Source organism: Lutra lutra, chromosome 5, assembly GCF_902655055.1.
Source record: "Lutra lutra chromosome 5, mLutLut1.2, whole genome shotgun sequence".
Taxonomy (NCBI): Eukaryota; Metazoa; Chordata; class Mammalia; order Carnivora; family Mustelidae; genus Lutra; species Lutra lutra.
In genome coordinates, this window is record NC_062282.1 from 49769207 (window position 1) to 49779135 (window position 9929).

The window sequence follows — 9929 nt, forward strand, 5'->3', positions numbered from 1 at the left end:
GTCTCTCATCCCCAAGGAGGCTAATTTGGGCTTATTCACATAGTGATGGGATTATCCTAAAAAGGTGAAAACAGATGAGAATCCTCTTAAGGCCTATACTTAGAACTGATATGTTACTTCTGCTGAATTTTACTGATGAGAACAAGTCACAAAACCAGTGCAGATTCTAGGGGTGGAGAGAAAGACTCTATCTCTTGATGGGAGTTGCAGAGTGCTTGAAGCTGCGTTATTTTAATGATTCTCCCACATAAACTTAAGATATATTGCTATACTAAGATGTTCTTCATAGTTTGGGTTGAAAGTCTTCGTTTAGAGGACTTACCATAAGTTTTCAACTGTGTTTTGCTAGAAGTTTCATTCTTCTTTGCACCAAACTATTAGATATTTTAAATCCATAAATAAACATCCAGTGCAAACTTTTCATTGGCAGATAGTGAAAATGAGGCTTAGGGACATTTGTTATGATGATTATTTTTGCCTCATATACTTTCCAAAGATCTGAGTAGCCTTATAATAAAAAATACAGATATAATAGAAGTGGGTTCATGGGTACAAATTTTGTTTGTCTATTTTAGTTTTTTAAGGTAAGGTGGAAAGAGGAATGGTTGAATCAAAAAGTCTAGGCTGAGGAAAGCCATTGCACTTGGAGATAAATATAGGTTCTAAGCTTTCAAACGCTTAGGGCCAAAGGAGAATGTGTCTGCGTAGCTATAATTATCCAGTGAAATACAGAAAACCTCTTTCATTCCCTAAGTTTGAACTTGGGAGGGGGAAGATTTGCCTCACAGGTATTTCTATAAGAAGCATCATGTCTTGATTGCTGTTGTTATTATGAGCTATTTATTTATTTTTTTTAAAGATTTTTATTTATTTATTTGACACAGAGAGATCACAAGCAGATGGAGAGGCAGGCAGAGAGAGAGAGTAGAGGGAAGCAGGATCTCCGCCGAGCAGAGAGCCCGATGCGGGACTCGATCCCAGGACCCTGAGATCATGACCCGAGCCAAGGCAGCGGCCCAACCCACTGAGCCACCCAGGCGCCCTATTATGAGCTATTTAACATATATCTGGTTTTTATACTACTTTTCCATGAGAGAGAATTATGTTGAGGGTAATAAATTGAGACTATAAGACTCTTGGGGAATTTGTAAAAGAAAGCAAATAAAACTTAAAAAAGTAGAATTATTGAAATAAAAAAGTTACTAGGTGAATCAAATTGCAGATTAGACATAATTAAAAAGCAAATTAGTGGATTAGAAGATAAACCTGAAGAAATTACACAGAATGCAACACAGAGAAAGAGGAAAATGTTAAGAGAAAGGGTCATAGATTTAAGAGAATCTAAATTATGTCTAAACAGTTCCAGAAGAAGAGAATAAGAATGGGGATAATATTTGAGGGGATAATGACTGATGATTTTCCTGGAGTTAATAAAACTTTCAGATTAAGAAAGAATAATGAGCAGGATAAATAAAAATAAATCTGTAGCCAAACACATAATAGTAAAACAAAGAAATCTTAAAAGCAAACAGAAAAAGACCTCCAGATCATCTATATACTTAGTCTTAATTTCTACAAATGAAAAATAATTAAACAACAAGCACTGAATTTCAGTAGCTACAGTGGAGTCCAGAATATCTTCAAAGACTGAAAGCAGAAATCTGTCAACCTAGAATTATATATCCAATTAAATCTTTCAAGAATGGTTGGGGGGATAAAAAAGAAATATATATAATATAATATATATATTATATATTAACACATTATATTATATTATATATTAACACATTATATATAATTATTAATATATATTAAGTCAATATATATTAACACAGCTATATAATCTTTCTTTTGGCTGCCTGGTATGCCTTTTTCTATCATTTTATTTTATATATATATGTGTTAAGGCAGAAACATTACTGAGGATAAAGAGTGCTACCATTTAAATGAAAATGTTTCAACTCATCAGGGAAAGATAATGCTTTTAAGTTTGTGTGTACCTAATAATATAGTTTCAAATTATATAAAGTAAAAACTGAAAGAATTACAAGGAGAAACTGACAAACATCTTAGTGGGAACTTAAACATAACTTTTTTCAAAAACTGACAGATCAGGCAGATAAAATATTGGTAAAAATAGAGAACATTTGAATAGTAAAATTAACAACATTAATTTATATGTCACATGTAGTTCTATAACTCATTTTCAAAGATACATATAACATTTATGGAAATTGACTCTTTACTAGGCCATAAATCAAATCCCAACAAATTTTTAAAAAATCAACATTAAAAAAAGAAAAAAATCAGCGTCATGTGGATACTGATTCACACAGACCCTATTTTCTTACCATAGATAAGACATTAAAAAAATGAATTGTCCCTCAAAGTATTTTGTATATAGAAACTAAGAAAAACATAATTCTACACTTGATCTTAGCCAAAAGGCCGAGAAGCAATGAGAAAAACATAATTCTAAATAACTTGTGTCAAAAGGTAAATTATAATGAAAATTAGAAAGTTCTTGGATCTGAACAACAGCAAAAGCATAACAGGGGTACATGGGTGACTCAGTGGGTTAAGCCTCTGCCTTTGGCTCAGGTCATGATCTCAGGGTCCTGGGATGGAGCCACGCATTGGGCTCTCTGCTCAGCGGGGAGCCTGCTTCCCCCCCTCTCTCTCTGCCTGCTTCTCTGCCTACTTGTGATTTCTGTCTGTCAAATAAATAAACAAAATCTTTTTTAAAAAAATTTCATATTAAAATTTGTGGGATATAAGAAAGATGGTGCTAGAAGCAACTCAAAGCTATATTTGGTTAGAATAGAAAAGAAGAAAGGCTAAAAATTAGTAAGCAAACATCTAATTTAAATTAGAAAAAAATGAGAAACAAAGAATATAGAAGGAAGGAACTAGTAAAGATAATAAAGAAATTAATGTAGGAGGGAGCTTTGAACTTCTTCCCATACTAGCCATGATTGTCGCTAGTGCTGTTCACCAAATATTTCCACTCCTAGGCTAATGGGATGGCATTTTCCCTGGCCTTGGCATTATGTGTGGCCATGTGATTTGTTTTGGCTGATGAAATGTGAGTGGAAGGAGGATGTGTCACTTCTGGGTGGAAAACTTGTTTGTTAGTGCAAGATTTACAAAGAACTCTGTCTTGCCCTCTGCTCTGCTGAATGAATAGCAATGCTCCAGATGGTGGCTGCTCCATTAGCCTGATACAGAAACAGAGCTCCCATCCTACCTACAATGGACAAGTAGTATGGGCAAGAAATAAAGGTCACTGGTTGTGAAGTGGCAACTGTTTGTTATAATGGCATAACCTAGTGAGTAATTCCCAACTGGGTGTTGATTTTGCCTTTGAGGAAACATTTGACAATGTCTGGAGATAACTTTGGTTGTCACAACTCGGGGTGGGGGAGTTGTGCTACTGATATGCAGTGGGGAGAGTCCAGAAATGCTGCTGAACATCCTACAGTGGACAAGACAGCCCACCGGACAAAGAATTATTTAGCACAAAATATCAATAGTGCCAATGCGAGAAACCCTGATATAGTGTATGTGGCTTGATAAAATAGCATAAATATTCTAAAAGTCTGCAATTCTGCTCTATAGGAATGGTAGAAATGGCCTTGACTTGAAGATACTGAGATAGTAATAAGCAAATGTTTACCAAAGCAAGTGGAATCCTATTGAGTTTTTGGCTTCTATTGCAGGGGACTCTTCACTAGGTCCCCTGACTTTGTTCAGCATATTCAGGCCATTTTTTTTCCTCTTCCCTCCAATGTGGCTTGGTGAAAATCAAGCTTAATGACTGGACCAAGCGTGTTAATGTAGAGTTGAGTCATTCTGTACGTAGTGATGTAGGCCAGGTCACTCACCAGCGGAGGATTCTTTCTCTCTCTATATTTCCGGGTAATTCTCTTCACTGCAGACATAAGTCTGCTGTCAAATGGTGTCTGTACCTGCCCCTCTCTCTGTCTCTGGGTCTCTTTGTCTTTTTCCTCTGGCCTTTCTTCTTTTTCGCTTCTGCCTTCCATGCAGCCGAAGTACTGGCACGGCCAGGGTGTTTGCCTCAGAAACAGTTGAGTCATTTCTCTGCAGTTTCTTCTCCTGTGTGGCAGCTAAGTGTGCAAGCTACTTCACTGACCACAGCCCAGGCCAGCTTGAAGTGGGGCATTGTGAGAAAACATGCTCTTTTTTGTAGTTGTGGATGTCTGGGTTAATTCATTTTGGAGGTGGCATGTATGATACATTGACCATCTAACTGGACAAAAGCAGTGTTCCACATGGTCCAGTCCAGACCACAGATTCTCTGCACTGAAATTTGGAGTCCAGGTCTCTAGTGATAGTATTACTTTGATTTCCATCTGCCATTATTCCTCGAGCATATCAATCCCCTGAGCAAGGCACTTGAGGGGATGGCTGCAGTTTGGGATAAGATTGGGGTATTTCAAGATCCCTTGGCTATAATATTATACAACTGCAAGCCAGATAAACCTTATTTCTAACACTCTTTGGCAACTTAATTCTCTAGTTTAGCAAGACTAAGTCATGATTGATCTCAGCAGAGAACTTTTATCCTCTTGCCCAATAAACTCAATGATGAGTTAGGTATCAGCTAGCATTTTTGAGCACTTACCATTTACTAGATGATATTATAAGCATTTTACATTAATTATATGTTTAAATTCTCAGGAACCCAATTTTAAGCAGATACTATTACTATCCTGATTTAACATCTGAGCCCAGTGGAGAGCAGAGAATTTAAGAAATTTGCTAGTAAGTGGAACAGCTGGCACTGCAACATGGCACTCTTGGACTCCAGAGACTGTACTGGTAACCTCTATGCCATATTGCTCATCCTGTGTCTTAGCTTGTAGTCATCCCATTCTTATTACAGGCCAGAAGATGGTGGTCTTCCTGTGGTGGGCCACATGGGCCATGTAGAGACCCATTGTGGGCAGAACTGGTTGCTGCCCCTTCACTCAAGCTTGTCCTGCCTGGGCCTTGGGAACAACAATTCAAAACATTGGGTCTTAGTATGTAACATCCATACTCAGAAGTCAAAATGGAAAACGCACCTCGCACGTTGTTGTGCTTCTTTCTCTTGCACTGAATACAAAGCCTTTGGTAGACCCTCAGGGGATGTCAGATAGAAAAGCAAGTACATCAGGTTGATTTGGGAAATTGGTGCTGTAAGCTCCTCAGAATCACAACCCCCATGTTTCCTTAATTAGAGAGGTGGGCCTACAATCAATATTCTTGCTATTCCTTGCTATGCCATTCCCCCTGCTTCCCAGCTAGCTACTCTGGGGATTTTCAGCTGACGACGGTGCAATCCTCCTGGGACTGTGCAAGGCACAGAGGGGGAGATGGAACATAATTTGTTGGCCTGTTATATGGGGTTGCTAAAGCACAGTACTGCATTCATCAAAGCCAGCATGGTTCCCCCGCAATTTTATATTCAGAATGCGTGTTGTTTAAGGTTCACTTACAAGTGATGGCAGGATGCAGTAGATAGGCTGAAACATTGTCTAGAAGTGTTTAAGCATTTTAATTTTTTTCCCCTTTTGCTGCAAGAAAAGAATACGCAAAACTCCAAGTAAGAAACACTGTCCCAAGCCCTGAACTCTGCCCAGATGTCTGTTACCTGCTGCTCAGAAGTATTCAAGTATTCGAGGAAAAAGGATGCAAATTATCTACCACTATGGGAATCCGAAACCGGTTTATATTTTCTTACCCAATGAAAGAAACAGAGGTGAGAAGAAAGAAAATAACTGATTAGTCTTGAGGCATGGTCAAAACAGGTCACTGAGGCTGTGTTTATGGGAATAATATAATTACAGCCATTTTCAAAAGTGTTCAGCCTCCCCCAAAATAAATATTAGTGAGGAAAGATAAGTTAGGAGCCCCAATTAGCCAGATTGGAACAGTTTCACTGCTTGGATATGTAAGTCTCCAGTTCACTTTTCTTGTATAAACACAGCTGTGATGTACCAGCACTTGCCTTGGCATGCCCGGATGCAGAGGTAAGATGGAAGTTCTTAAGGAGAATTCTGGAAGCTGTGTTTATCATCTTGTCCCTTGCCACCTTGCCTTAGGACCATGTCTTTATCTGGCATAAAATTGACAAAGAAAACACAAGCTCAGCTAAATGGTTCCTCTGTAACCTGAAGAAAAGACCTTGAGCTGTGACCTCAAAAGAGTTATATCAATAAAAAAAATTCCCCTAAAACACTTATTCTTCTGTAATTTAAGCCCTTTCACTGTTGTTATTGTTAAAGAATGAATTGGTATATTATTTTACTTGCTCCGCATCTTGGGACAGAGAATGGTCTAATAAAATGTCAGGTTGCTCTTCAAACAGACGTTGTCCAGCCTGAAAACATACCCTTCCTAAACTTAGTCTTCATTTGGAAAATTAGCTAATGACAATCAAAGAGAATGTTTAGAGAAGCAGTGAAGGGAAAGGAAAACAAAGGGAATTAAGTTTGAGCAGGGGTGAATTTATACACTCCAGCTTCAGGGTTTGAAACAGCGTGAAATCCAACAGCTATTCATTGAAGCCCTCCTCAGCGTGAGGGATTAATGCTCTGCATTGGGGACAAAAACAAGAGTTTGTTAGCTACCGGTGTTGGTGCTCAGTAACTTTATAACCTGAGGTGAATGGAAGCTTACAACCGAGTAGTTGGTCCTAATGCCTTATTTATTTATTTATTTTTAAAAGATTTTATTTATTTATTTGACAGACAGAGATCATAAGTAGGCAGAGAGGCAGGCAGAGAGAGAGGAGGAAGCAGGCTCCCTGCCGATCAGAGAGCCCGATGCGGTGCTTGATCCCAGAACTCTGGGATCATGACCTGAGCCGAAGGCAGAGGCTTTTACCCACTGAGCCACCCAGGCGCCCTTAATGCCTTATTTGAAAAAAATTTTTCTATACAACTGTCTGGGTTAACAGTGTTCTTCCCTAGGCTAACATTGGCACAGTCAGAGGAGGGAAACAGATAAACATGGAATGGCAAATAGATTTCCTTTCTTGTGACGATACTGATCAGTAGAGTCAACTCTGAGAAGATGACTGAGGCCAAGTCTGGATTTGATTAATGATGTCTGTCATGGGCACAGGAGGAGAGAATGGTGGCAGGATATGGTATATTTGATATCGTGATGTAAACTGTATTGTTTGAGCTGTAGCAAAAGCTATGTCTATCCCCAAATAGCTTCTTCACTGTTTTGCCGAAGTACTTGTAAATGATCACCTCTTATTGCTGCTTGGCCTACATTATTATTAAAAAAAAAAAAAAGAAAGAAAGAGAAAGAGAGCTATCATGTATTGGGTTCTTCATATATGCCAGGCAGTACTTGCGCTTTGCATATATTATCTGATTCATTCCTATTGTGTAGATGAAGACAGTGAGACCCGTTCTCTAGAAATTGAACCAAAGTCTTTTGGGCTCCAAAGTCTATGTCTCTAAACACAGTTTATATAGCAGATTGTTTTTGGGCTTTCAGTGAGGCCTTTCATGCCTCTCTTCATTATGCTGAGAAAGCATGTCTCCTGAGAAACCAGGAGAATATTGAACAAGAGTGTGGAGAACAGAAAATGCAAAACACAGATCTGGAAAAACTTTGACCTTAACCCGTTGCAGGCCACAATTTCCCAGGTCAAGTAACCCACTGATTCTTCAAAAAGCATTGGCCTATTTAGTGGGGCTCTTCCTTAGGGATCCAATGTACTTCCTAAAATGATGAGTTTGTAAAATTTGCTTTTATTAGGCAATGACTTAAAATTGCAGAGAACACAGAATGGGGCTATGTTGGCAAGAGGTGCTCCGATGGGTCTGAGGCATGAGATGCCGCAGAGAAGACAAGTCAGAGTGGTCATTGCAGAGAGGAACAGTACTCACTTCTTTATTCGATTGTTCATTTACCCAACAAAGACTTAACAATATGTGCTTAGCTCTAGGCATTGCACCAAATGCTGGGGATGTAGATACCTGAACATAGGAAGGTTTCAGAAGGGAGGAGACTAGCTTTGAAAATAAATGATACACTTAACAGAGTTTGCTTAAGTTTGCACTGACTTCCACCCTTTCCACTTAGAGAGTCTGCTTTCTTCACTATTAATATCATTATTATTACAGCACTCATATCACCATTTTAATTCCAAACAACATAGATGAGACATGAACATATGTATGCATCATATTAAATAAAGAAAGGTCAAATGCAATATTTTATCTGGAATATGACCATAGCCATGTAAAAATTATATGAGTGTAGCAGGATGACCTAACTAAAACTGTGTCTGAAGATTTTGAAACATTTATGAGTAAAAGCTGAAAAAATTCCTGTCATTTAGAAGCTGCAAAGATTTTCTGTCTTATAAGAAAGTCAGCCTTCTGAACTTGTCTGCGTCAGACTGGTTTTTTGTTCTAGGAGAATCACCGAATTTTCTCTATGTTACCCAAATGTAAAGCAAGACCACCTCTTATTTGGGGGGCTTGTAAAATCATGGAGATACTCTTGACTGAGAGGCTGAATGCCCTGTATGATCAGTACATTTGTGGCCCATGTATGAGCCAGAGCTCCTCGTGTTTCTGTTTTCTGGGTCATTTAGAGGGCACAGTGCCTTAGATATGGTTGCCTGTGTGCAGGTGACCTGGAGATTGCTATTTGAACTACTGCCTCCAGGGGAAGTGATTTCCAGAAGGATAAGCAAATGAGATCTTCCATTTCATCCTGGGAGGATCAGACTGGTTTGAAGTAGAGGATGGAGTTTTTGATGATCTATTGGAGATCTAGTAATCCAGACTTTGAGAAATGCTCTGATTCTGGATTATTGTTCTTTTATATTAATTTCATGCTGGGACCAAAGAGTGGGACCACATTCTTGTGGGAGAGGATAGCCTGTTCTTTAGGTGGGAATGGTGTAGCCTCTGTCAATCACCCTGGCCAAGAGTGGATCTACTAGGAATGAAGATTATGGTCTGAGATGATCTTCTTGGGAGATGTGGCTGTGGAACCTGGACTGTAAGGAAGGGAGATGGCTTTGGCTACACTTTGAGTTGAGGCTAGGGCAGGGGATATCTCCATAACTGACTCCCAGAGGGAGCATCCAAACCTATTCTAGGGGTAGAGGCAAGTTTTTCTCTGTTGTAGCTTTCTTTTGTTCTTCTTGAACTATAAATGGAATTGTATTAGAAGTTGGAGGCTAGTCTCAATACTGCTGTGCAGAATCAAGGGAAAGGCCTCTTGCATTTTGGGGGTTCTAGACTAGAGAGGAGATTCACTTCTGCTCTGAGGCCACTGTGATGGAACCAAGACCTGGAACTGCTGGAGAGGCAGGGTGCGGGGAAAGTAACGTAATTACTGACTCCCCTCCACCTTCCCAATGCCTACCCCTCTGCCCACCCCTAATTCTCCTAGATACAAAAGGCAAGGGAATCCTGAAAGAGTGGGATGGCTCCTAAAATTTGACATTCAAGCTGGTAAGGCTTAAAAACCTGGGGAGGCAACCTCATTTTTAAATAACAGAAAGGAAAGTGATGGTAAATTTAAAAAGAAGAAGAAGGAGGAGGTGGGGCGGGGGGAGACGGGAAAGAAAAGAAAAATAGGAAAGAAGTGAACTTAGGTTTTCAGTGCCCTTTCTGTGGCTTCCCAGCCCTTGTACTTTCCAGGTCCAGGCTGTGTTATTCCAGGATCTCTCTCTCTTTATTCACTCTCATTTTCATGGTTAGTGTCTTCACAGTGTGTTTTCTTCTCCCCATAAACTAACAACCCGTGCTGACTGCAGACAAGTTGTAAAATGGAGGAATCTATAAAGAAGAAAACAGTCCCTACTCTGAAATCACCGGTGTGAACATTTTGTCACCTTCCACTGACTGTGACCTTTGTGTTTCTGATTGCTTGAACTGGATTCT

The 9929-nt window shown here is 39.3% G+C and overlaps 1 pseudogene; it reads right to left on the reverse strand.

Annotated features, from left to right (window-relative positions):
- Window positions 1-2301: 2301 nt before the first annotated feature.
- LOC125101334 (uncharacterized) lies at window positions 2302-2460 on the reverse strand (annotated as a pseudogene).
- Window positions 2461-9929: the final 7469 nt, after the last annotated feature.